The sequence below is a fragment of the Cupressus sempervirens genome, chromosome 6 (genome assembly GCF_028749045.1).
Source record: "Cupressus sempervirens isolate cs-2001-9-10 chromosome 6, ASM2874904v1, whole genome shotgun sequence".
Classification (NCBI taxonomy): domain Eukaryota; kingdom Viridiplantae; phylum Streptophyta; class Pinopsida; order Cupressales; family Cupressaceae; genus Cupressus; species Cupressus sempervirens.
Genome location: NC_143123.1, coordinates 402,334,528 through 402,358,250, shown reverse-complemented (window position 1 = coordinate 402,358,250; position 23,723 = coordinate 402,334,528).

The following is a 23,723-nucleotide window of genomic DNA, read 5'->3' as shown; positions in this document are numbered from 1 at the left end:
GCGACTGCAGATTCCTTCTGGGTTTTCTGTCTACTCTTCTGGGCACTTGTCATTTTTTTTTGGGTCAGCCTCAATATTGCCTCGAACTTTGTGCAAATGGCATCTTTGACTAATCTGATGTTCGAGGGTAGTCTACGATTCAATGGCCACAATTATAATCATTGGAAGCAGCGCATGTTAACCATCTTCGAATATCGTCATTTGGATGAGCTTGTTCTAGGCACAAAGAATCGTCCGACCTCTGACCAAGCAGAACAAGACAAGTTTGATGATCGCAATCGAGAGGTTGTTATGCTTCTTAAGCTCTTTGTTATCGATGATCAACTACCACAGATTCCTTCAAGCAAGTCAACTGCAAAAATTTGGAAATATCTGAAGGAGTTGCATGAAACATCTGACAAAAGTCGGGCATTCTTTCTAAAAAATTAGTTGTTCTCCATTATGATGGATGAACGTATGTCCTTACAAGAGCATCTGACAAAGATTAAGGACATTCGTGATCAGCTCAGAGCTATTGGTCAGAAAATGGAGGAAGAGGATATGGTAGTCATCACTCTGAAAAGTCTACCATCACCCTATGAGCACTTCATAGAAACACTCAACATTACGTCAACTAATGTTGATATGAAGTTTCCAGAATTATGCACCAAACTTCTGCAGCAGGATCGTTGGAAACAACAGTTTGGTAGTGGTGCTTCTACAGCCTCCTCAGAGTAGGCATTTGCTACAAAATCCTTTCAACAGAACATCGACAACCATCAATCTTCTCAGCCTTTCTAGCATCAACCTTCTGCTCAATCCCTGGATGGCTCTACGAAGCAAAATGTGCAGTGTACTTACTGTCACAAGTTCGGCCATATGAAGTTCGAGTGCCGGAAATGTTTGGCTACCCAAGCAAGGAAAAATGCTTCCCAGCCAACAGCACAAGTTGTCGAGCTTCCTGATCAAGGCGAAGCTACATTTTTCGCCTTCTGAATCTGTTTCTATTTTTCTTGGGTTTGTTGATTTTCTCCTCAAAAATATTTCAAGTTGTCTGTAATACGCAAGGTTGTGTGAGATTCTGGGTTTTACCATTTTTTCCACAAAAATGAAGTTTTGTAAATGCAACCTATTTTGAGTCATAGCACTCTTCTGGCAAAGCTTCTTGGTTTCAACATTCTGTAGATCTAGGGAGGGTCTCAATTATCATAGAATGTTCTGACATCCGTACGTTGACCATTAAGGGAGGGTATTAAGATAAGATCTTATACTTTCTATAATAGTCAACTACTTCTCTGTAGTCCGTCTTTCAGTCTAGATAGGAATGTTTCCTATCCTGTCTCTTTTTTCTTCAGTCCAGATAGGAATGTTTCCTATCCTGTCTCTAGTTTTATTTCTAATTTTGTCTTCAGTCTACATTGTTTCTTTTAGAAACAACATCCTTGTAATTCTTTATAAGGAACACATTTGTTCCTCTGTTAATTAATTAATCATCCAAAAATCCGTTAATCTGCCAACTCTTCTTGAATCTTGTAACAAAAATAGCATGGCTCTTGGAAACCAAGCACTAGCCTTTGTAAATAGTGTATAGATTAATTTTGGGGTTTGTGCAAGTTAGGAAGCTTATTTTTCAAGTGAGCCCTAGGCAAGCAATTTGGAGTTTTAAGAAGAACAATGGATTGGCATGAGTTAATATTGGTTTGGAAATGGAGTAGAGTATCAAGGGTTCAAAAATCAAAGGATGAGGTTGGGAATGGAGGTTTAAGATAGTGGTGAAGGAATCATGTCCATTTCCTTTGAAACCTTTAAAAATGAGGGTTTTTTGAAGCCATACTGTAAGGTCAACTCAGGGGCCTAAAACATGAAAAATATTCAAGGTTAGGTCATAGGGAAAAAAGGCTATAAACACACCAAGGGGCCTTGTTAATATTTTTTATGATTTATTGCACTTTCCTTGTTTCTAGAGGGGTAATAGGGGCACTTAAGGCTACAAGGGCTAACTAAACAATTTGGAGATGTATGAGTGTGAAACTTGAAAGATTTATGTAGAATGGTGGGAAATGGGTCAAGAACCTCAAAATGAAGGTTCAACCTTTATTTTGGCCTATTTAGTGCACAAGGTGAATTTTTGACATCCCAAGAAACAAGTGCATAGATGGTAAACTGGAGGTAAAGGATTGAAACTTGAATTGTTGGGAGATTTTCTTGGTGAAAGGGGATTGGGAAGGGATCCTCTAGGTTAGGGTCAAGATTAGTAACCCTAGCAGTATCCTAGGAAGAGGAAGGAAGCACTTAAGTGGGGAAGCTCCCCATCAAAGTAGTATCAGAGCCATAAGATTGAGACTTGTAGTGTTATGTTGTATTCCACTAAGTCAAGTGGATCTTTAAAGATGGTTACCACTGTAGAGTTGATGAAGGAGGCAGATGAGAAATAGAAGCTCATGGAAGAGAAAATAAGGCTTCTTGATGAGGCCCTAGAGGAGGTCAAAGATAAGCTAAATGAGATGGAGGATGCAACCCAAGCTAAGGAATATGGAGACTTTGGCAAGGGTAAATAGAAGGCAAGTCTAGAGGATGAGATACCTAAACCAGATCCTCCACTTGGTGAATAAGATCCATTCCTCATAGCCCTCAAGGCTATTGGAGGAAAGAGCCTAGAAAATGTCACACTTTTTCATGGTAAGATGGATACAAAGGTGGTACTAGAATGGCTTGAGAGCATGTAAAACTGTTTCAAATGTGAAGGGATGACAAAGGCTCAAAAGGTGATATTTGCAAAATCTAGATTGAAAAGTCAATCATTGACATGGTGGAAGTTTGTGCAAGAGGAAAGAGAGAGTGAAGGGAAGCAACCTATAGCTAACTAGAAGGATATGGTGGCAAAGATAAAAGAGACCTATTTGCCAGAGGACTATGAGATTTAAATTCATATGCATATGTAGAATCTCAAGAAGAAGGATTTTGATGCAGATACCTATACTAAGGAGTTTCAAAATTTGGTCCTAAGATCAAGGGTACAAGAGGCAAAGAGCATCAAGGTGGCTAGATACCTAAATGGCCTAAGTGGTCTATCCAAGATGATTTGAGTTTATTTAGTCTCACCACATTGCAAAGCTATTTTCAAATGGCTATAGAAGTGGAAGATAAACTAAGGAAGAAAGGGGACTCAAGTTCCAAGAACAGGGGTAGAGGTGAAGACTTTAGAGGTGGCTCAAGGAGAGGCTCTAGTGGAAGGACTAATGAGTAGAAAGGCTATGGGGAGTCTAAGTGGAATGAGAAAGCTAGTGAGACCAGTTAGACGGGAGGCTTTAGTAGAGGTAGAAGATCCAGCAATGGTGGAATAGGAAGATATGGGAATGTCAATAGGGGCTCACAATTCAACAATATGAAGTGCTATAACTATGGAAAGTTGGGACACCCTACCTACAGATGTCTAGAGAAGGCATCCCCATCCCATGGAGAAAAGAAAATCACCTACATCCAAGAAGAGGATAATTAGAAAGTAGGTGAAGTAGATCTTGATGTTGAGAAGGGAGAGAACCTCATGTTGAGGAGAGTTCTAGTGAAGGAAATAGTAAAAGAGGAATGCAAGTAGAGAAGAGCATTATCTATGACTACTTCCAAGTTACTAGGAAAGGTATGCAAAGTAATCAAAGACTCATGATCTACTAACAATGTCATGTTAGAGGATGCAGTACAAAAACTTGGTTTGACAAAGATAACAAATATATGTCCTTATAAAGTGACTTGGTTGAACAAAGGGTAGAATGTCCTAGTGAATGGAAAAGTTTGGGTAGAAAAAACTATTGGAAAATATTAGGATAAGATCCTATGTGATGTACTCCCCATGGATGCCTTCCATCTTCTATTAGGAGGAATTGGAAATATGATAGGGAGGTAGTACATCATGGGAAGGACAATAAGTATTCTTTCAAGAAATATACAATCCATAGTCGAGGAAGATAAGGTGGAAAAAGCAACTGCTAAGACTTTTTTTATGAGTGGGAAAGAGTTCCTCAAGGACTCTAAGGAAGGTGAGGGAGTTAGATATGCTATTATGGTAAAACCCAAGTAGGAGAAGATAACTTCACCAACACCTATTCTTGCAGAGGTACAACACCTATTGGATCACTTCAAAGATATCATTTATGATGGGGCCCCACCAACTTTACCTCCAAAGAGGGCCATAAGTCACTAGATTGACTTCATACTAGGAGCACCACTACCAAAAAAACCTACATACAAGATGACTCTAGAGAAAAACAAGGAGATTGCAAGGCAAGCTCAAGAGTTGCTTGATTAGGGGCTGATTAGGAAGAGCATCAGTCTATGTGTTGTACTAGTGGTCCTAACACACAAAAAGAGAGGTAAGTGGAGAATGTGCACTAATTCTAGAGTATTTAATAAAATCACAATTAGGTACAAATTTCCCATTCCTAGGATAGAGGATTTGATGGATTGTCTAGGTGCAGCTAGGTACTTCTCCAAAATTTATCTTGAAAGTGGGTATTATCAGATTAGGATGGATGAAGGGGATGAATGGAAGTCTTCATTTAAGACCAATGATGGTCTCTATGAGTGGTTGGTAATGTCATTTGGCCTTACCAATGCACCAAGTACCTTCATGAGAGTCATGAATGAGGTCTTAAAAGACTACATAGGAATGTTTGTTGTTGTATACCTAGATGACATCCTCATCCTCAACAAGATAAATGAGAAACATATGAAGAACCTAGAATTGGTTTTGAGGAAGCTTCAAGAGGAAAAGCTAATAATAAATCTAGAGAAGAGTGAGTTCATGAAGGAGGAGCTAGTGTATTTGTGGTTCGTAGTATCCCAAGGGAATTTGAAACTAGACAAGGACAAGGTGGAGGCAATCTTGAGTTGGCCTACCTATAGATCTACAAGTGAGGTCAAAAGTTTTCATGGCCTAGCACAATTCTATAGGAAATTTGTGAGGAGGTTTAGTGAAATTTGTGCACCTATGAATGGCACCATCAAGGGGGGCATGAAAACCAAGTTCACATGGACCAAGGTAGTGGATGCAAGTTTTGAGAGGTTGAAGAAAGAAGTGGAAATATGCCAAATTTTGGTTTCTCCTAGTTTTGAGAAGCCATTTGTGGTGGAGTATGATGCCAGCAACATAGTAGTTGGGGAAATTTTGAGCCAAGAGGGAAGTAGTAGCATTTTTTAGTGAGAGGTTTAATGAAGCTAAGACAAGGTATCCAACATATGATCTAGATATTTTTGCACTTGTCAAAGTCCTCAAGAAGTGGAGGCATTATCTATTACCTTAGGAGTTTGTGATCTTCATATATGACCAAACTCTAAGCTTTACACATTCATAGGAGAAGCTATGTCTGAGGCGCATTAAGTGGATGGAGTTTTTGTAGTGCTACACTTTCACTATCAAGCACAAAAAGTGGCCAAATGACAAAGTGGAAGATGCTTTGAGCAGGAGGTTGCTGACAATGCAAGAAGCCAAGTTGTAGAGAATTGGCTTAGATGGATTCAAAGACCTATATGAGGAGGACACTAATTTCTTAGAGGTTTACAAGGTATGTATTGACTTTGCTAATTATTTTCATAGTGAGTTTGTTGAGTACACCTTGCAGAATGGATTATCATTCAAAGCTAAATAGTTATGCATCCCAAGGGGATATATGTGGGAAAATCTCATATAAAAGAAGCACAATGGCAACATGAGTGGGCACTTTGGTCTTAGCAAGACCTTAGACCTTTTGGAGAGGTTCTATTACTGACCCAAAATGTAAAGGGATGTAAGGAGGTATGTGGATTAATGTAGCATATGTTAGAAGGAAAAAGGAACTTCCTCACATGTAGGACTCTACCAACCTCTACCCATTCCTAATAGGCCTTGGGAATGCATTAGCATGGACTTCATAGTGGGATTGCCAAGGACTAGGATATGGATGGAGAATGTGTTTGTGGTAGTAGATAGGTTCAGTAAAATGAGCCACATCATACCATGTAAGACAACCCATGATGCAAGTAACATTTCCAACCTATTCTTCATAGAGGTGGTAAGGATACATGGCTTACCAAGGGGCATAGTTGCTAACAGGGATGTCAAGTTTATGGGTCACTTTTGGAAGACCCTACAGAAGAGGCTTGAAAAAAATCTAGCACATATTTTTTCCTACCATCCTCAAATAGATGGTCAAACAAAGGTTATCAATAGGGTCATAGGAAATCTATTAAGGTTTCTTACCAAAGAGTATGGGCAAATTTGGGAGCAAGTCATTCCCCAAGCTGAATTTGCATATAATGATTAAAATAATAGGAAAATAGGGTTAAGTCCTTTTCAAGTAGTTATGACACTCAACCAAGAGGCATAATGGAGCTAAGGAACCTACCTTCACATGAAAAAATTAGTGGGCATGATGATGATTTTGTTCAGTGAATGAAGGAGGTGCATGATCAAGTAAAGAAAATATTGATGGAGACATACCGAAAATTGAAGGAGAAGAAAGATGAGGGGAGAAGAGAGTTACAGTTTCAAGTGGGAGACTTGGTGATGGTGTATCAAAACAAGGATACGTTACAAAGGGGAATCCCTAGAAATTTGTAGATGAAGCTGATTGGGCCATGCAAGATACTTGAGAAGTATGGATCCAATACCTACAAGGTGGACTTACCAAAGGACATGGCTATCTCTCCAATATTTAATGTTAAAAACCTAATAACTTATAAGTTCCTAAGGTGGATGAAGTAGAATAGTAGGAGGAGTTAAGCAAGGACATCTCAAACCTACAGGTACCAACAAAAGCACAACCATAGGTAGAGAAGACTTTGGATTCTAGGGTGAAGAAGAGTACAAGAAACAAAGTGTACAAGCAACATATGGTGAAATGGGTAGATTTATCTGAGGCTAGGGCAGCTTGTAATTTTGAAAATGACTTTAAGAAGCATGGCATCAACAAGGAGTTCTTATCTCTAGCAGTACCTTAGGTTTTTTTCTTACATGGGGAGAATGGTGCAGGAGTACCTAGGGGTAAGAAAGGAAATCTAAAACATTTTTGGTTTGTGAATGGTCTAACCAACCATTAAGGGAATAAGGACTAAGAATAAAGTCCCAAAATTTGATTAAGAGGTATAATTAGATAGGATTTGGAATGTGAGTCAAGTTTTTAACAAATAGGTCCTATTAGGTGAAATTGCTCTAAGAGGCAAAATGTGGAAAAATGACTTAAAAGGGGGAAAGAAGTGTGTAAGGGTGGTCCTTATGCATCCTAAGGTCATTTTAGGAGGTTTGGTATTGCACTAGATAAGTTTAAAGAGCCAATGTGCAAAACTACAAAAGTTGTCAAAAAGTTGCATTAACAACTTTGCATTTTTGCAAAATTGCTTGACAACTTTTTATGGAGCTTTGGAAGAAAAAACTATTTATGTAGTTATGGTTGAAACTAAAGGCTATAATGGAGGATTAATACTATTTTCAAAAATTCCAACTCATTTCCAGGGGTTGGATAGTTGGATGTACGGACAATACCCATAATAGAGCAATTTTGTGAACTGGAATGTGGTTTTTGAGGATTGAGTAGAGGAGTTGGATTGAATAACTGACTATTTTTTATGGAATAGAGTCTTGATATTATTTTTTGAATCTATTCATAGTTATTTTTGTTTCAAGCTTTCATCTGTTAGGGTTTGGAAAACTGAATAATTTTGTTGTTCCTCCTGTCCTATGTTGTATTGCCAACATGAAAATGGCTATGGCTTAAGTTTCCCTAGTTAAAACACCATGGATCTTTGAAACCAATCACTAGCCTTTTTAAATAGTGTATATATTAATTTTGGGGGTCTTTTCAAGTTAGGAAGCTTATTTTTCAAGCGAGCCCTAGCCCTAGGCAAGCAATGTAAGCTTGGCAAGGTGCAATAAAGGATTGATTTGGAGTTGTAAGAAGAACAATAGATTGGCACAAGATAATATTGGTTTGGAAATGAAGGAGTAGATTATGAATGGTTCAAAAATCAAAGAAGGAGGTTTGGAATGGAGGTTGAAGGCATGTTCATTGCCTTTGAAACCCCTAAAAATGAGGGTTTTCTAAAGTTGTACTATACAACCAACTCAAGGGCCTAAAACCTAAAAAATATTCAAGGTTATGTAGTAGGGAAAAAAATCCTTGAACACACCAAGGGGACTTGTTATTAATTTTTATGAGTTATTACACTTTCCTTGTTTCTAGGATGGGTAATAGGGGCTCTTAGGACTACAAGGGCTAACTAGGCAATTTGGAGATGAATGAGCGTGAAACTTGAAAGCATGATGTAGAATGGTGGGAAATGGATCAAGAACCTTTGAATGAAGGTTTAACCTTGATTTTTGCCTCTTAGGTGCATATGGTAAAGTTTTGGCATCTCGGGACACAAGTGCATATTTGGTGAACTAGAGGTATAGGATTAAAAATTGAATTGTTGGGAGAGTATCTTGGTGAAAGGGAATTGGGAAGGGATCCTATAAGTTAGGGTTAGGAGTAGTAACCCTAAGTGGTCTAGGAGTATCATGGGAAAATAAATGAATCTCTTAAGTGGGGAAGCTCCCCATTTGGTACATTGTGTCTACAAAATTTATCAAGGTGGATCCAAAAAAGGTTCAAGTTATAATGGAGATGTTTCTGCCTCGCAACATCAGTAAAATGAGAGAGCTACAGGGAAGAATTCAATATATTAATCGATTCATATCATAATTAGTAGATAAATCATAACCCTTCACTAAAATTTTGCATAAGTTTGAGAAATACAACTAGAATACAAAATGTGATCTAAGCTTAACACATATCAAGAAATATCTTGCTAATCTACCACTACTAATGCCTCACATTCATGGGAAGCTACTCATTTTTTACATCTCTAAAATAGACTCATCTCTAGGTATCTTATTGATTCAAGAAGATAATAATAATAAGGAGCGAGGTATTTACTACCTCAATCATACATTGTTCTTGTATGAGATGAATTACAACATTATCAAGAAGGATTGATTGGTAGTTGTTTTTGCTTCTCAAAAGTTGAGACATTGCATGCTCTCTCATACTACAAGACTGATTGAAAAGATTTATCCATTAAAGTATTTTCTCAACAAAGCTACTAATAAGAAGACTGACTAAATGGGTTATTATCCTGGGTGAGTTTGACATTGAGTATGTAGAATAGAAAGTTATCAAAGGACAAGCAATCATTCATCAATTAGCAGATGAACCGTTGCAAAGTCACCAACCACTAAATGTTGAATTTCTTGATAAGTCTATTCTATTACTAACACACAAAACATGGGTTACATTCTTCAATGGATCATTCAAACAACAAGGATCTAGTGTTAGACTTCTATCCATCACCCCATAGAAATATTCTTTACCTAAGGCATACAATATTCTCTTTCCTTGTACAAACAATATTTTTGAATATGAAGCCTTGATCAATGGGATGAAAATCATTGTTGAATGGAGGGTAGACAAACTAAACATCTTTGGTGACTCAGAGTTGGTGATTAATCAAGTTAACAATATCTATCAAACAAAAGATGAAAAAGTGATGCCTTACAAGAGAATGGTTGATGATTTGAAAAAGTACTTTGCACATGTTACTTTCTAGTAGATTCCTTAACTAGATAATAAGGTAGTCATTGTAATGATCACTCTATCTTCTATGTTACAAATGCTAGAAAATGACTTTTGACATGAGTTCCTAGTAGAGACATTATCCTACCCTGGTTATGATTATCCTAAATCCCAAATGACTTGTCCTATCATAGGACAAGATTCATCTCACTACCATCACATATACTCCTACTTATGAGACCAAATTTTTTTGGATACTCTGACCCAGAATAAGAAAAGTTACCTTATCCAAAATACATCATGGTATGCCATCATCACTAATGAATTGGTTTAGGAGAGGTCTTGATGGTACACTCCTTAGGTGTCTAGAACAAAAAGATTCAAAATATGAATTAACTAAGGTACTTGAAGGAATTTGTGTATCACACTCAAATGGCTTGTCACTGGCTTGCAAACTTATTAGAGCTAGTTACTATTGGTTGGAAATGGAGAAAGAGGCATTAAAATATGCCAAGTCTTGTAAGTAGTGCCAACTACACAAAAATATGATTCATGCTCTAGCCAGTGAGCTAATTCCTTTCATCACACTTTGGCCATTCTAATAATAGGCCTTTGATTTGATGAGTCAGATTCATCCATCTTCTTCAAATGGACACAAGCTCATCATAACAGCTACATAGTACTTCACAAAGTGGCTAGAGGTAGTCCCTCTTGTTGAGGGTAATGGAAAACCTATAGCTATGTTCATTCTCAACTACATTATCTATAGGTATGGTGTATCATCATGCATTATTACTGATAATGGAGGACAATTCAAAAGAAAATATCTGAAAGAGCTATGCTCAAAGTTCAAAATCATGCAACATCGGTCTTCGATCTACTAATCCCAGGATAGTGGACAAGAAGAAGCATATAATAAGGCTATTCTCAAAATCCAACATCACATAGTTAACAAATCTAGAAGGGACTGACACCTTCAAATCAATCCATCTCTATGGGCTTACAAAATAAGTAGTAGAAATCCTAAAAGAACAATTCCCTTTGCTTTGGTCTATGGAGTGGATGTTGTGCTTCAATTGAGGTTGAGATTCCTACTCTATGAGTCTCTCTGAAGGGCCTCATTACTGATGATAACTATAGAATATCTTAGCTACAAGAGCTAGAATTATTAGATGAATGTTGGTAAGTGGCATTCGATCATCTATGAGCTTACCAAAAGTAGATGTCCAAGAGTTACAATAAGAAAGTTAAACCACATGACTTCCAAGTGGGTGACCTGATTTTGAGGGAAAACCTTAAGAATTAGCAACATCATGTACAAAATGCATCCTAGAAGAAACAATATAATATTTTCCAAGAAGGTGAAAACCTAGTAAAAATGAGCCTCTTGTTTCAAATGCTATATCTTGTAGCACATCTTCTAGCTCGTATACAATTTCTTTCATTCTTTTAGTACTTCACATTCCTACTTCAATTTTCTCCTTTTTCTCATGCATACACTCTTGGTTATCTTTGAGACTCTACTTGAACCTACATGGATTGAAACTGGTCATAGCCTTGGGAGCAAGTCCCTATGGTTTTATAGGATCTCTTTTGCATCAGTCATCATTTGTCCTAACTGTGTCTTTCTACTATTGCTTACTATATTGATGAGATTCCTCTCAAAGAAGATCTCTCTAATGTTAGTCAGCAATTTTCCTAACCATTTCTATCTACTATCACTTAGTATAATAATGAGATTCCTCTCGAAGAAGATCTCTTTTGTGTCAGTCACCAGTTGTCCTAACTGTGTCTATCTACTATTACTTAGTTTATTTATGAGATTCCTCTTGAAGAAAATCTCTCTAATATTAGTCACCATTTTTACTAACCATGTTTTTCTACTATCATCCATCTACTAAAGAGATTTCTTACAATGCATTCTGACAATCAACATTTGACATCAATATTCTGACACTGAAACTGAATTCAAAACATTGAAACTATTTGACCTATGATGATCTTTTCTTTGTGTTGTTATTTTTCTTTTTTATTCCCCTTTGAGAAACTTGAGGATGTCCAATTTGACTAGAGAATCAAGGACTGGGGGCATGATCTTTTCTTTGTGTTTCGATTGATGGTTTAGTTCCAATGATTCGAAGGATCTATATAAAAGGGGTGTCCACTAAAAGAGCCTCTATCTTATGTTGGATGGCCATGTGTACCTTGACTCATTTTTTATGGAAACTTCAATGAGGTTGATTCTTCTCATTGACTATTTGAGTGAATTCTCTATGCTACATTGAAATATTGATACTCGTCCTATGAAGTGAATGAACAGGTAACAACAAGTATACTTAGCAACCTTATGTATCAGGTTACTAATGCAAGGGTCATTGCAGACATAATTCTTATTGGTTACTTGGCATGAGAAGGACTTCTCACATTTCTAGTCTATTTTTACACAAGAAATATTTTGGTCATCCTAGCATTAATGCTTCGATGCTTATGTTCGCTTGCTATATCAACATGAAAAAATATTCTAGTCATTTTGGCTTCTTGTACCTTAATACCTACATCTAATTTTGACAAAACTATGAATCATGTCATATTCATATTCTCATGATTGCAATGTCAATGAGGATTGTACAATATCTGGTGGCCTTAATAGAATGCTTTGTGATGAAAACTATATCTTATGGATTCAGTAACTAGCCCTAGGATTTGCATCTAGCATAGGCCTAAATTTCATATTAAACTTGAATTAGTGAATGATTTATGTTACTTATTTAATTTCATTCCTCCCCTTGAGAGGTTGAATATTTCTTACACATATCACATTTCATCTTTGACTACACAAGTGTTCCATTCCATGGTTGATATTTTTGCATTTTTTTGAGTACCTATCATGAGCAACAAATAAAAATCCTACATGAGATGTTAGTACATATCTATTTTACATTATCATATCATTCATTTACATTTCAACTTCATTTCATACATTACATATCTATATCTCATTTAAACTACACATACATACATCAAAATCAAAATCTAACACACTTGAACAACTCAAAATCACATTTTAAAATTTTGGGACCAACACGGTCGAACACTTGTGTAGTCTATCTTTCTGATACCATATGAATCTGAAAACACCATCAAATCAACATATTCTCCAAAGTTTCCAAATTTTCATAAAATGTCAAATTTGGTCAGCTGTGGTCAAACTTGGTCAACAAGACCTTTGAATCACCTTGAATCAACTCAAATTGTTCTACATTGTTCTGAATCTTTGATCACATAATTGTCTTCAAATATATTTCTTTACATCACTATTCTCATGTGTCATATTTCAATTTCTCCCCCAAGGGAGAACGATGACTACTTCATTCAATCAATTAAATTTGGCATTTATCTAATCTGATTATAAATCTTCATCACTAGGAGCATCTTTGTTTCTGCTATCTTGCATCATATGTTATCTATCTTATTTATACATTTATCTAATCCAAATATAATATATGCATCACTAGGGGCATCTCATCACTAGGAGCATCTTTGTTTCCTCTATCTGGCATCATATGCTATGTATCTTATTTATTGATCAACTGATCAAACTCATAGGAGCCCTTGTCATAGCTTGATGGACATGTATTTAGGGGTTCTATTTGGACTCCTGAGGGTTAATCCTTGTTCTAGGGATAATCCTATGACTCATGATAGGTATTTTTATCTCTTTTATGGACTAGTGTTCAAGTGTTCTATGTGGACTATGGAGGATTAAGCTTCATTCTAGAGATAATCCCAAGCTCTCTTTTAGCCACTATTTAATGGATAGTTATCAGGTCATTCTAACCCTAATCCCTAAGTATTAAACCTTGTTATGGGGATAGTCCTATAAATAATAATTAATCTTGTCATATTTTAATGAAGGGGTATTAGGGTATTCTAATCCTGACTCCTAAGGATTGAGTCTCATTCTGGGAACAATCCTATGAATCATAACAATCTTAATTCTTTTGGACTAGTATCTAGTTGTTCTATCTAGACTCTGGAGGGTTAAGCTTCATTCTGGAGATAACCCTAAAAATATCATCAATTGGTTTTTGTATCATCAATCTTAGAACCAATCTTAGTTCTTGTTATATGCCTCATACTTTCATTTTCTTTGAATCAATGTGGTACTCACACGTTTCTTCAAAGTGATGCAAATGTAATACCCCTAAATTGGCACATTGGCATTTTGAACCAATTTTAGTGCATCAATCCTATAACATCAATTTCTACTTCATTTAAGTCCTATTGTACTCGGCATTTCTAATTCTTATTACCTTTACTTGACCTAAATGTCAAATGCAGAAAACCCCTAACCTGTATTAATCAAATACAATATTTAATTCCTAAATATTGATCTAAATTGGCTAAATTAAGCTTCTAATAGAATTAATTTAATTACAAGTCCTAGTACTTTAATTAAATTAAAATCCACCCCACTTTAGCTAATACACATGAAAATGGTATTAAATATATTGATTTAATTAAATATCCTCATCATAATTGTTGAAACTAATTATTTAATTAATTAGAATATTAGATTGTGAGTTCATATTTGAATGGATCAATATTCTTTCCTAATTCATTTCACATGAAAATGGAATTATAAATATTGATTTAATAAAATATACTCATCATAATTATTGAAACTAATTATTTAATTAATTATAATTATGAGGTCATATTTGAATAGATCAATATTCCTCCCTAATTCATCTTATTCAACTCCATAAAAAATGGAAGAGTCATTCTTTCCTATAATTTGAACTGTACATCCAGTTTAATCTTGACCATTGATTAAGTCCACGATTCTATAAAAGAGACCCATGACCTCTCACTTGAGGAGGATGCAAGTGAAGGATATCGAGCCACTATTGGATTAAGCACTCAAGCATTTTGTATTCACAACTCCATTTCTTTCACATGCTTCATCGTATAGATTATTTTTCTTATCTCATTCTTAGACTAATTCATATATTTGCATAAAAAATATCAGAAACATAGGTTAATTTTTCTTTTGCATTCATTTAAATCCTTCATACTAGTTTGGTTTGGTTACTATTAGAAGGTAATAGATCACCTTGTGCAGACATTCCATATGAATAATCTTATGTTCATTCTAGGATGTACTTAACAAATAATGATAATGTTGAAGTGTGTGGTTTTATTAGAGGCCTATATTTAACACTCACATGTATTACATGATATTAAGGACATTTTTGTTGATGCTTTCTAGGTTCATGATGTTAATGAGCAACATAAAATTTTGGATCAACTCATTTATATAGTTGATAAAGTATAAACAGAGGATATAGAGACTAGTGATAGAATGTTGGGATGGTCTGAGAAGATATTTGAGCATAAACTTTTGGAAAAAGTCTCGACTAAACTTGCAATAAAGCACGTAGAACTTTCTAAACTTACCACTAGTTTGGAAGAAATTTGAAATTAATTCATTCATTGTATATGAAACTTTGTGATGTTGATTTCTTCACATTGGAGAGTCAACACTCTATTGATCTAATACAGGAAGACATGAAGGCCTAATTGATCTACATCTTTCAGCATTAGACAAGGAAAGATCTACATCTTTCAACATCAGAGAGCCTAATTAATCTAACTACTCAGCTAGAAATTTTCATTCAAGTCATGCAATCAATGAGATCCAAATGACATCAAGAGCTTGAAGAGATTTTGGCTTCTCATCAAATATTTTTGGAAAAATACAAGTTGAACCCTACAAATCCCAAGCCATAAGTGCCAAAAAAAAAGGAGGAATCTAATTATGACAGAAACCAAGGGGGAGATAGACATAGAGATGGAAATTTTATCATGATAGAAATCATTCAAAAATGGGGGAATCATTTCTCCATAGGAGAATTCAAAAGATCTTATAAAAAACAGAGTTATCAGATGGGCCAATATCAAAGTTTACATGTATGTGTATATTGTATAGAAGAGTTAAGTTTTTGAAGACTGAATCATAGTCTTAGGGGGAGTGCTATTTTTGAATGAATTGCTAAGTCATGACAAGGTTCTTTTTCCACTAATGTCAAAGGGGGAGATTGTTGATCTCTAAGCCTAGTTTCCTATTAGTGCCCAACACTTAGTCATTTTCAAGGCAATATTGGTCAATCATCACTGTGAATGAGCCATCCAAAGAAGGCCAAGATACAAAGGACTTGTTCATATATCACTACATCCTAAGAAAGTCAAAGGGTTCCAAGAACCCTAGTAGAGACTGAGCTAGTATATATGCCGAGTAAAACAATGGAGACCGAACAATCTAAAGTGAACTTATGTTGACTGAGTTAGTATATGTCAAGCCTATAGAAGCCAAGTGCTAGCATGAATGTTAGTTATGAATGAGTGTCGAGACATTCAGGTGCCAAGTAAACTAGTTTTGGCATATGTGTTTGTAATGTCAGAAAAACTTATGTAAACCATTTTGGATGACTTCTATGCAATATTTAAATATTGTAGAGACAGTCAAGTAGAATATTATGCATTTTCGTAGAAGGCATTAATCCCAAGAAAAATTGATTGACCAATTAGAAAATTAGAAGGGATAAACATAAAAATGATGAAATATGGATCATTGATTAAAGTATAGAACACTCTATGATTATATATTTAAGAATGGATATAACACTAAATTATTATGGCAAGCAAGAAGAAAATGTGAAGGTGCGAACAAGCTAAGGACAAAGCATGGTAGACTAAGTTTGATAGAAAGATAAGATAGAGAAACCTAGCAATGAAGGGAAGAATTGAGAAGATCAAATAAGGAGATCAATTTTGAACATTGAAGAGAGGAGATATGTTAACATATTTTAAGAGAAAACTGAAGGATCAGGTACTAAGACATTCTAACAAGTGTAAGAAAAATATCTTAATAGAGTGGTTTTAACAAACCTTGTTTTATATTTGAACAAAGTGCTTACTTTATTGTGAGCTTGAATCCTTTAATAAAGATTGACTTAATAGTCTTATAATTCTTTTAACCAAGAAAACCCCTCACATGGTAATCATCAAAAGTGATCAAATTATAGCCCTAACAGGCAAAATTTATTATTGAAATAGTAAGATTTGTGGGTTTCATCCCCACCCCAATTTTACCTTCACTGTAGAGCGTTTCTGGTTTACCAAAATATTTTTGTTATGTGTTTATATTTTCATGGATTTTATGCTTAGATAGATTTAATTTAAACATTATAATTTATGATTATATGGTATGAGCTCTAAGATATGAGATGGATTAGGAGTAAATGCAGTTAATATATTATATTATTTAAGCAGTGAAAAGTTTTATAGATTCTGATTCACCCCCCCCCCCCACCCCCTCCCTCTTAGCATCTTGTCTCCCATTAATCCTTCCAACAAGAATTATTCTTGATGGCTTAATTTATAAGGAAAAATATAAACTTATTCGTAATATTTCTCTCTACTAGTGATTTGTTTAAGAGGGGTATAGATGGAACACTTCTTAGGTGTGGAGAGAGAGAGAGAGAGAGAGAGAGAGAGAGAGAGAGAGAGAGAGAGAGAGAGAGAGAGAGAGAGAGAGGAATCTAAACATGCACTAGCTGAAGTCTATGATGACATTTTTTGGTCACCCTCTAATCATCTTGCATTATCTCAAAAAATTCTAAGGGTTGGTTACTATTGGCCCACTATGCAAATAGATATAAGATATTCCAATTCCTACAAGAAGTGTCAAATTAATGGTAATTTGATTCTACATGTATTAGGAAGATAACTCATACTATCATTCACACATTCTACTTATAAACTATGGGCCTTTTATTTGGTATGAAATATTTATCCAAACTCATTAGGAGGTCATAAGTTCATAATCACTGCTATAGAGTATTTCACTAAGTGTGTTGAAGTTGTGCCTTTGTCTATTGCTCTAGAAAGAAAGTCTCACTATTTATCCTCAACTACATTATTTTTTGGTATTGCATACCCTCCTCCATAGTTAATGAGAATGGAGGCTAGTTCAAGAATCAAGACCTAAAACAACTTTGCAAGAAGTTCAAGATTATAGAACATTGTTATTCTATGTACTTCCATTAAAGGTATGGTCAAGTTGAGGGTTCTAATAAGGCTCACCAAAAAATCTTTTATAGAACTATTAACAAATCTTGGAGAGACTAGCATCTACAAATTAATCTAATGTTTTGGGCCTAGAGGACTAGTATTCACATGCCTACTAGAGCTACACTTTTTTCACTCATCTATGGTTCAAAATATTTTTCAGCGCTTGAAGTTGAGATTCTTTCACTTAGGGTAGCTCTTAGAGATCTTGTAACATATTAAGATTATAGTCATGTGGCTACATGAACTTAAATTTTTGGATGAACATAGAAAAAAATATTTTGGTCACATAAGAGTCTATTAGATATGAATGTTATAGAGCTATAATAGGAAATTTCATACTAGAGAAGTTTAGGTTTGAGATCTATTTTGGAATTACAATAGGAAAGGTAAACTTCTAAAGGGGGAGTGAATCAATAGTTTAAACTTCTACCCATAAAAACTTTCACCACACATCCATCTCATAAATTCACTAAGTAAACTGAAATACCATGTAAACCATGTACATCTAAAATATGTAATCAAGTAAACACATATGATTACCCAAAAACCCTCCAATGAGAAGGTAAAACTGGGGTAGGGATGATACCCACAAATCTTCACTACTATAGTAATAAAGTGTAACCAATGAAGGTTACAATGTTTGATCATGAGACATGATCTGTCCTGTGAAAGGTCTACCTTATTGAAGGCTTACAAAGACTATTAGGTCTTACCTTATTGAAGGCTTACAAAGACTATTAGGTCTTACCTTATTAAAGGATTGCAACACCTTGCTAGAAGTGTGCTTGGTTAAAGGACTTCAACTCATAATTAAGTACCTTGTTAAAGGATTTCATTATTGCCTATTAGGACTAATTTGTTAAGATATTTACTTGATTCACCCACTAGAATGATTCAAAAATGATCCTATGGTTAGCACTTGATTGTCTAATGACAAATCACGTCTATGTGGATGTATTCTTGATCCTTCTAATCAGATCTCTCATTGTCCTTTAACTAATTCTTCAATTTAATCTCTATTCATAACTCCTTAGCCACCATGAATGCTTTGTTTGTACATTCAAACTTCTCTCTTCACAAGATAGATAGTTTAGGGTTTGTCCTCCTTAAGAAGACTTTGGTGACTTAGGGTAGGTATAAATCAATAGTTGTGATTCATCCATTTTGCCACTTAAACCTTCCCTTTTTTGATTGGCTACATGCAATACATTGGGAATCCAAATTTTGATTTTTCCTTATCTTTAAATATCATGATTTAGTCTTTAAGTCAGCTCAAAAATGGTTTACATAGTTGTTTTTTCCATTACAAACAACTATGACAAAACTATCTTACTCAGCATTTGATGCTTGGCATATACTATTCTTTATACTCTGGCTCAGCATTTGTATCACTCAACATCCACTGTATGCTCAACACCTGAATCACTTAGCATACACTTTCTACTTAGCACTTGAGTGACTCGGCACATGGGTGGCTCAGCACTCACTGTGGACTTGGCATGCTCCATTATATACATATTGTGCTTAGCATGTACTTACTTATTCAGCATGCACTAACTAAATGACTAAAGTGTGTGGACACTTGCTTGTCAAAACCAATTTGAGACTAACAATCTACCCCTTTGACATGAGTGAAGAAAAAACTTGGACATGCATTAATATCCTTATCCTTACAAGCATAACATATTTCTTATTTAGCTTATATGCAAGACTTCAAATTTTAAAAATTTAATAATAAATTGTACCTCAAAATCTTATAACTCTCCTTGAGTTGATAGGTCTATATTGTATTCAAAATTTTGTACTCCTACTAAGTAAATGTGTCTCTACTGATACTCTTTCACTTCATGATGTTTGTGTTAGCTACCCCTTAGATTCTATCTTTTCTCTATCCCTTTTCTTACTCTCTACTCTATATCTTCCTCTTTTTATTTCTCTCCCATTGCTCATTTCCCCCTTTTCTCTCTATCTCCTTTTATTTCCTCAAAATTTATATCTTCCCCCAAAATCTATATATCTCCCTTGTTTATTTCTCCCTCTTTTTGACACTTATGTCAAATGGGCTATACACTTATAGTGTGTTTGTCCAAAAAATATATATGGACCTCTAGTATAATCTTGAGAGTTGCATCCCAATTTTCACATGCTACATCCAAAGATTTGATTTGGATAGCTAGCTCAGTAGCAAGGTGGACTAGGTCATCTAATGTTGAAAGATTTGGATCTTTCTTCATTAGGGTTTCAACATAGCCTAATTCCTTGTGCAAAATTTCCATATGTGGGATCAAAGTTGCTTGGATGCTAGTCAGTTTAGCCCTTATATTGGCTTCTTCTACTAACAATGTAGCTAATTGTGTTTGGGTTTGTAGCAATGTTCTAAAGTTCTTTTCACTTTGAGCTAGTGTCATAGGCAAATTTGCATCTGATGCACTAATCTAACTTTCCAAACTTAGAATGTGACTTCTAGTCTTTGGTGTGAAGAGTGTTGGATTGCACAATTTTGTGTATAGTGAGAAAATTTTCTCAAGTACCTTCTTCACACTTTCTACTTTGGTTGCTAATGCAACTTGTGTGAGTGCTATGTCACTTGATATTTTCTCATTAACTTTGCTTTGGAATTTCTTTTCTGACCATTCTAACAATTTTGCATTTGTGTTTGGGTTTTTATCACTAACCTTCTCCACTATGTTTATCAGTTATTCAATGAGTAGCTTGGTCTCATTTGGAGTCAATAGACTAAATGCATCTAAAAAGATGTCTTTGGTATCTTGTAATGTCCACTTCTTCTTGTGCTCCTTTCTAAGTAGTTCCTAATGCTTCTTTTTGGCTAGGGCTTCTTGTAATATGCCCATCTACTGAATTGGTATTGTATCATAATCATATTTTGGTAAAATAATTTCTTCATCAAGGCTCACATCTCCATATTTATGACTTCTTTGACCTTTGATGAGCTTGGGCTCAACACTGAGATCTGCAATGGTGTTGCTTCTGTGCTTGGTTTTTGAAAAGTGTGACTTGAAGGAGTGTCAGATTCTAGTAAGGTTACTAGGGCTTGAATTGCTACTTGTTCCTTCACATTAGGTGTCAATTCTATCTCTTTAGTCTTATCATTGACTTCCAAAATGCCTTCTAATGCACCTTGTACTTGTGTTGTAGGTGTAGATAAGTCTATCTAACCTATTTCATTTTGTGTTTTTGTAGTGGCTTGAGTTTCCACTGAGTCTTTTGTAATTGTATCAACATTTTTAGATATAGCTTCAAGTACCTTATCCAAAGGTTGTGCATTAGTGACTTGAGGGGTAATAGTAGGTGGTTCTTGTGGATTCACCTCTTCCCTTGTAGTTTTAGTCACTTGTTTCTGTATCTCATCTATACTCACCAATACCAAATTATCACATAATTTTTCCTATAATGTTGGCTAATCAAGTATCTTCTTTAGGTCTTCCTCTATAAGGGGATTTATGTTCTAAGTTGTGACATCAGATACATCCTTATTTCTTATTGTTTCTTTATTTGTGCTTATTACATGTCGGGGGCTGACATTAGGTAGTTGTGTATCTTGTACACTATGTTCCTCTTGCTGCTCTACCTCATCTATTTCCTTGTCATCTTCTTTCATTTCTATTTCACCCTCAATAGTTTCCTCATTATCATCATCTTCATCATCAATCCTTCACCTCAATAGGCTCTTGTTCAACTTTCTTTATTGTAGCTTGTCCATAAGTTACCTTCCACATCTATGTGGACTTCTTCACAACATCTTCAATATTATTTTTTAATATGCTAAAGGCTCTATATTTAGGTACAAACTTAACTACATATTTCTTCATGGCCTTAGAAATCTATGCCTTATTGAGTTTAGGCATTACTTGTGCAAGTGAAGTCTCCCTTATTTGTCTTTCCAAGTTTAAGCAATAGTGCCATTTTTGCTCAACTCTATCATATAGGCTCTTAGGCATTGAGTTGGAAATTTCTAATGGGACTTCCTTAAAAATTTCCATCATGGCATAAATAGCTTCCTCTACTTGATTTTCCTCAACTTTGCCAAGATTATCAAAATCAACATTAGAGAACCTGATAAATTTTCAGTATTCTTAATATTTTCACATAGATTTTTTAAGTTTGATAGAGTATTGTGACTCACCACTTTAAATTGGCTATTGTCATCTAATTCTATTTTCTCCTCATTAGATTTTTCTTGTGCAATGTACTTTCTTCTTGGTCTTTTTTCTTTTGTGCAGTAACATGTGAACTAGCCCTTGTTGTAGGTGTTGTAGATTTGGGTTGACTCGGCTTAGCTACCTTCTTTGCTTTTGTCATTGGTTGGGCCTTAGCCTTCCTCTTCTTTTGGTCTATGGGAGTAGGTGCTTCCTCAACTTCTTCTCCCTCAACACCTTTAGTCTCCTCCTTTGGCTGGTCTTTATCCATCCCTTGTGTTAAAGCTAGAGGTACTTGTGCTTGAGTGTATTCTTCCCCTTTTTCTTATTCTTCTTCATCTTCTTCCTTCTCATCACCTTCTCCAAATTTAGCTTTTAATTTCTTCACCAATTTCTTTTTCTTCTTAATAGCAGAGGTAGTTTTTAGTTCCATGGTGATTTTGGAATTGGCCATTTCATAGTTTCCAAATGCTTTTTCATTTTTATCAACTTATTTTCCCAGTAATGTCATAATAGTTGCAAAGGCCTCATCTACATTGATTTCATATCCAAGTGGACTTAGCCATCTCACCCTTGGTATTGTTGCTTGGAAAAATGTATAGTCAGCATCCACTAGAAAACATACATCATCATAATGCTTTTCTACTAGTGACATTGGAATTCTCAATCTCTTTTTCATTGATTATTTGAAATCCTCAAAATAGCTAATCATAACTAATTCAAAGTTCTCTCCCAATTGTTCAATGAATTCACCAATCTGTACTACCACTGACCTATTGGTTTTCCATGCAAATGTGCTAAATGTGGGAAAAGTATTTTATCATAAAAGAAAATGAATATCAAAATAGAACCAAACTTGCATTGTGCACTCTTTGTCTTCCTTATTTCTCCTAAGTTTTTAGCCAATTTTTGTAGTTGTAACTCTACCAGATCATATGTGTGATCTTTCTGGACAATCTTGTATCCAACATCTACTGCAATACAAGGAACACTATTCAATTTGATAGATTTATAAAACTTATGTGAAATAACCCTCACTACAAAATCTATCAAGGTAACTATAATAGTATCAATAGCTATTCCTCTCTTATTCCATACAGCTCCAGTGTTTTTTTTCAATAACCTCTTTTGAGTCACTTCTTAAGGTCTTAGGCTGATCTAGGGTTGGACACCCTATTACCCTATGGATTATAATTTTGTTTATCTTGATGGGTCCATTATCTAACCAAATTGAGTTTTCATGAATTCTTCTTAGTACTATGCTTATCCAATCCATTTTGAATACATTTGAGAAATCTAGGGCTCGTGTTAACCCTTTCTTTTCTACAAGTTTGTGTATGCACTCAAAAATGGTCACCTAGACTATGGGCCCCCATTATTCAATTTATAAATTTATCAAATTTTCTAAATCAATGGTTTGTAATATTTTATTAAATCAATTCAAATCAATTTCCTTGATCAAATTCAATTTATTTCATTTCTAAGATTGATCATTTTATTCCAAGTCTTATTTAATTAAAAGAAAATCTTCTCTTTTAATTAAATAAAATAAAATCCCCATTTAATTAAAAGAAAACCTCTCTTTTAATTAAACAGTTCATCCAAATTTAATTAATTAAGAGAAAAACCTCTTTTAATTTAATTAAATATCTTCTATTTAATTAAAAAGAACTTGCTCCCTTTTAATTAAATAAAAATCCCACTTAAATATCTCTTTTGATGAAAAAAGGAAATAAAATAAATTCTTTTTATTTAATTTCTCTACACTTAAAAAAAGTGATCTAAGTGGGATTTATCTTCCCACTTTCTCCTCAACCACTCCTCTTTTCTAATTGGTGGAATCTTGTCTCACATGGATCACCACTTTCTT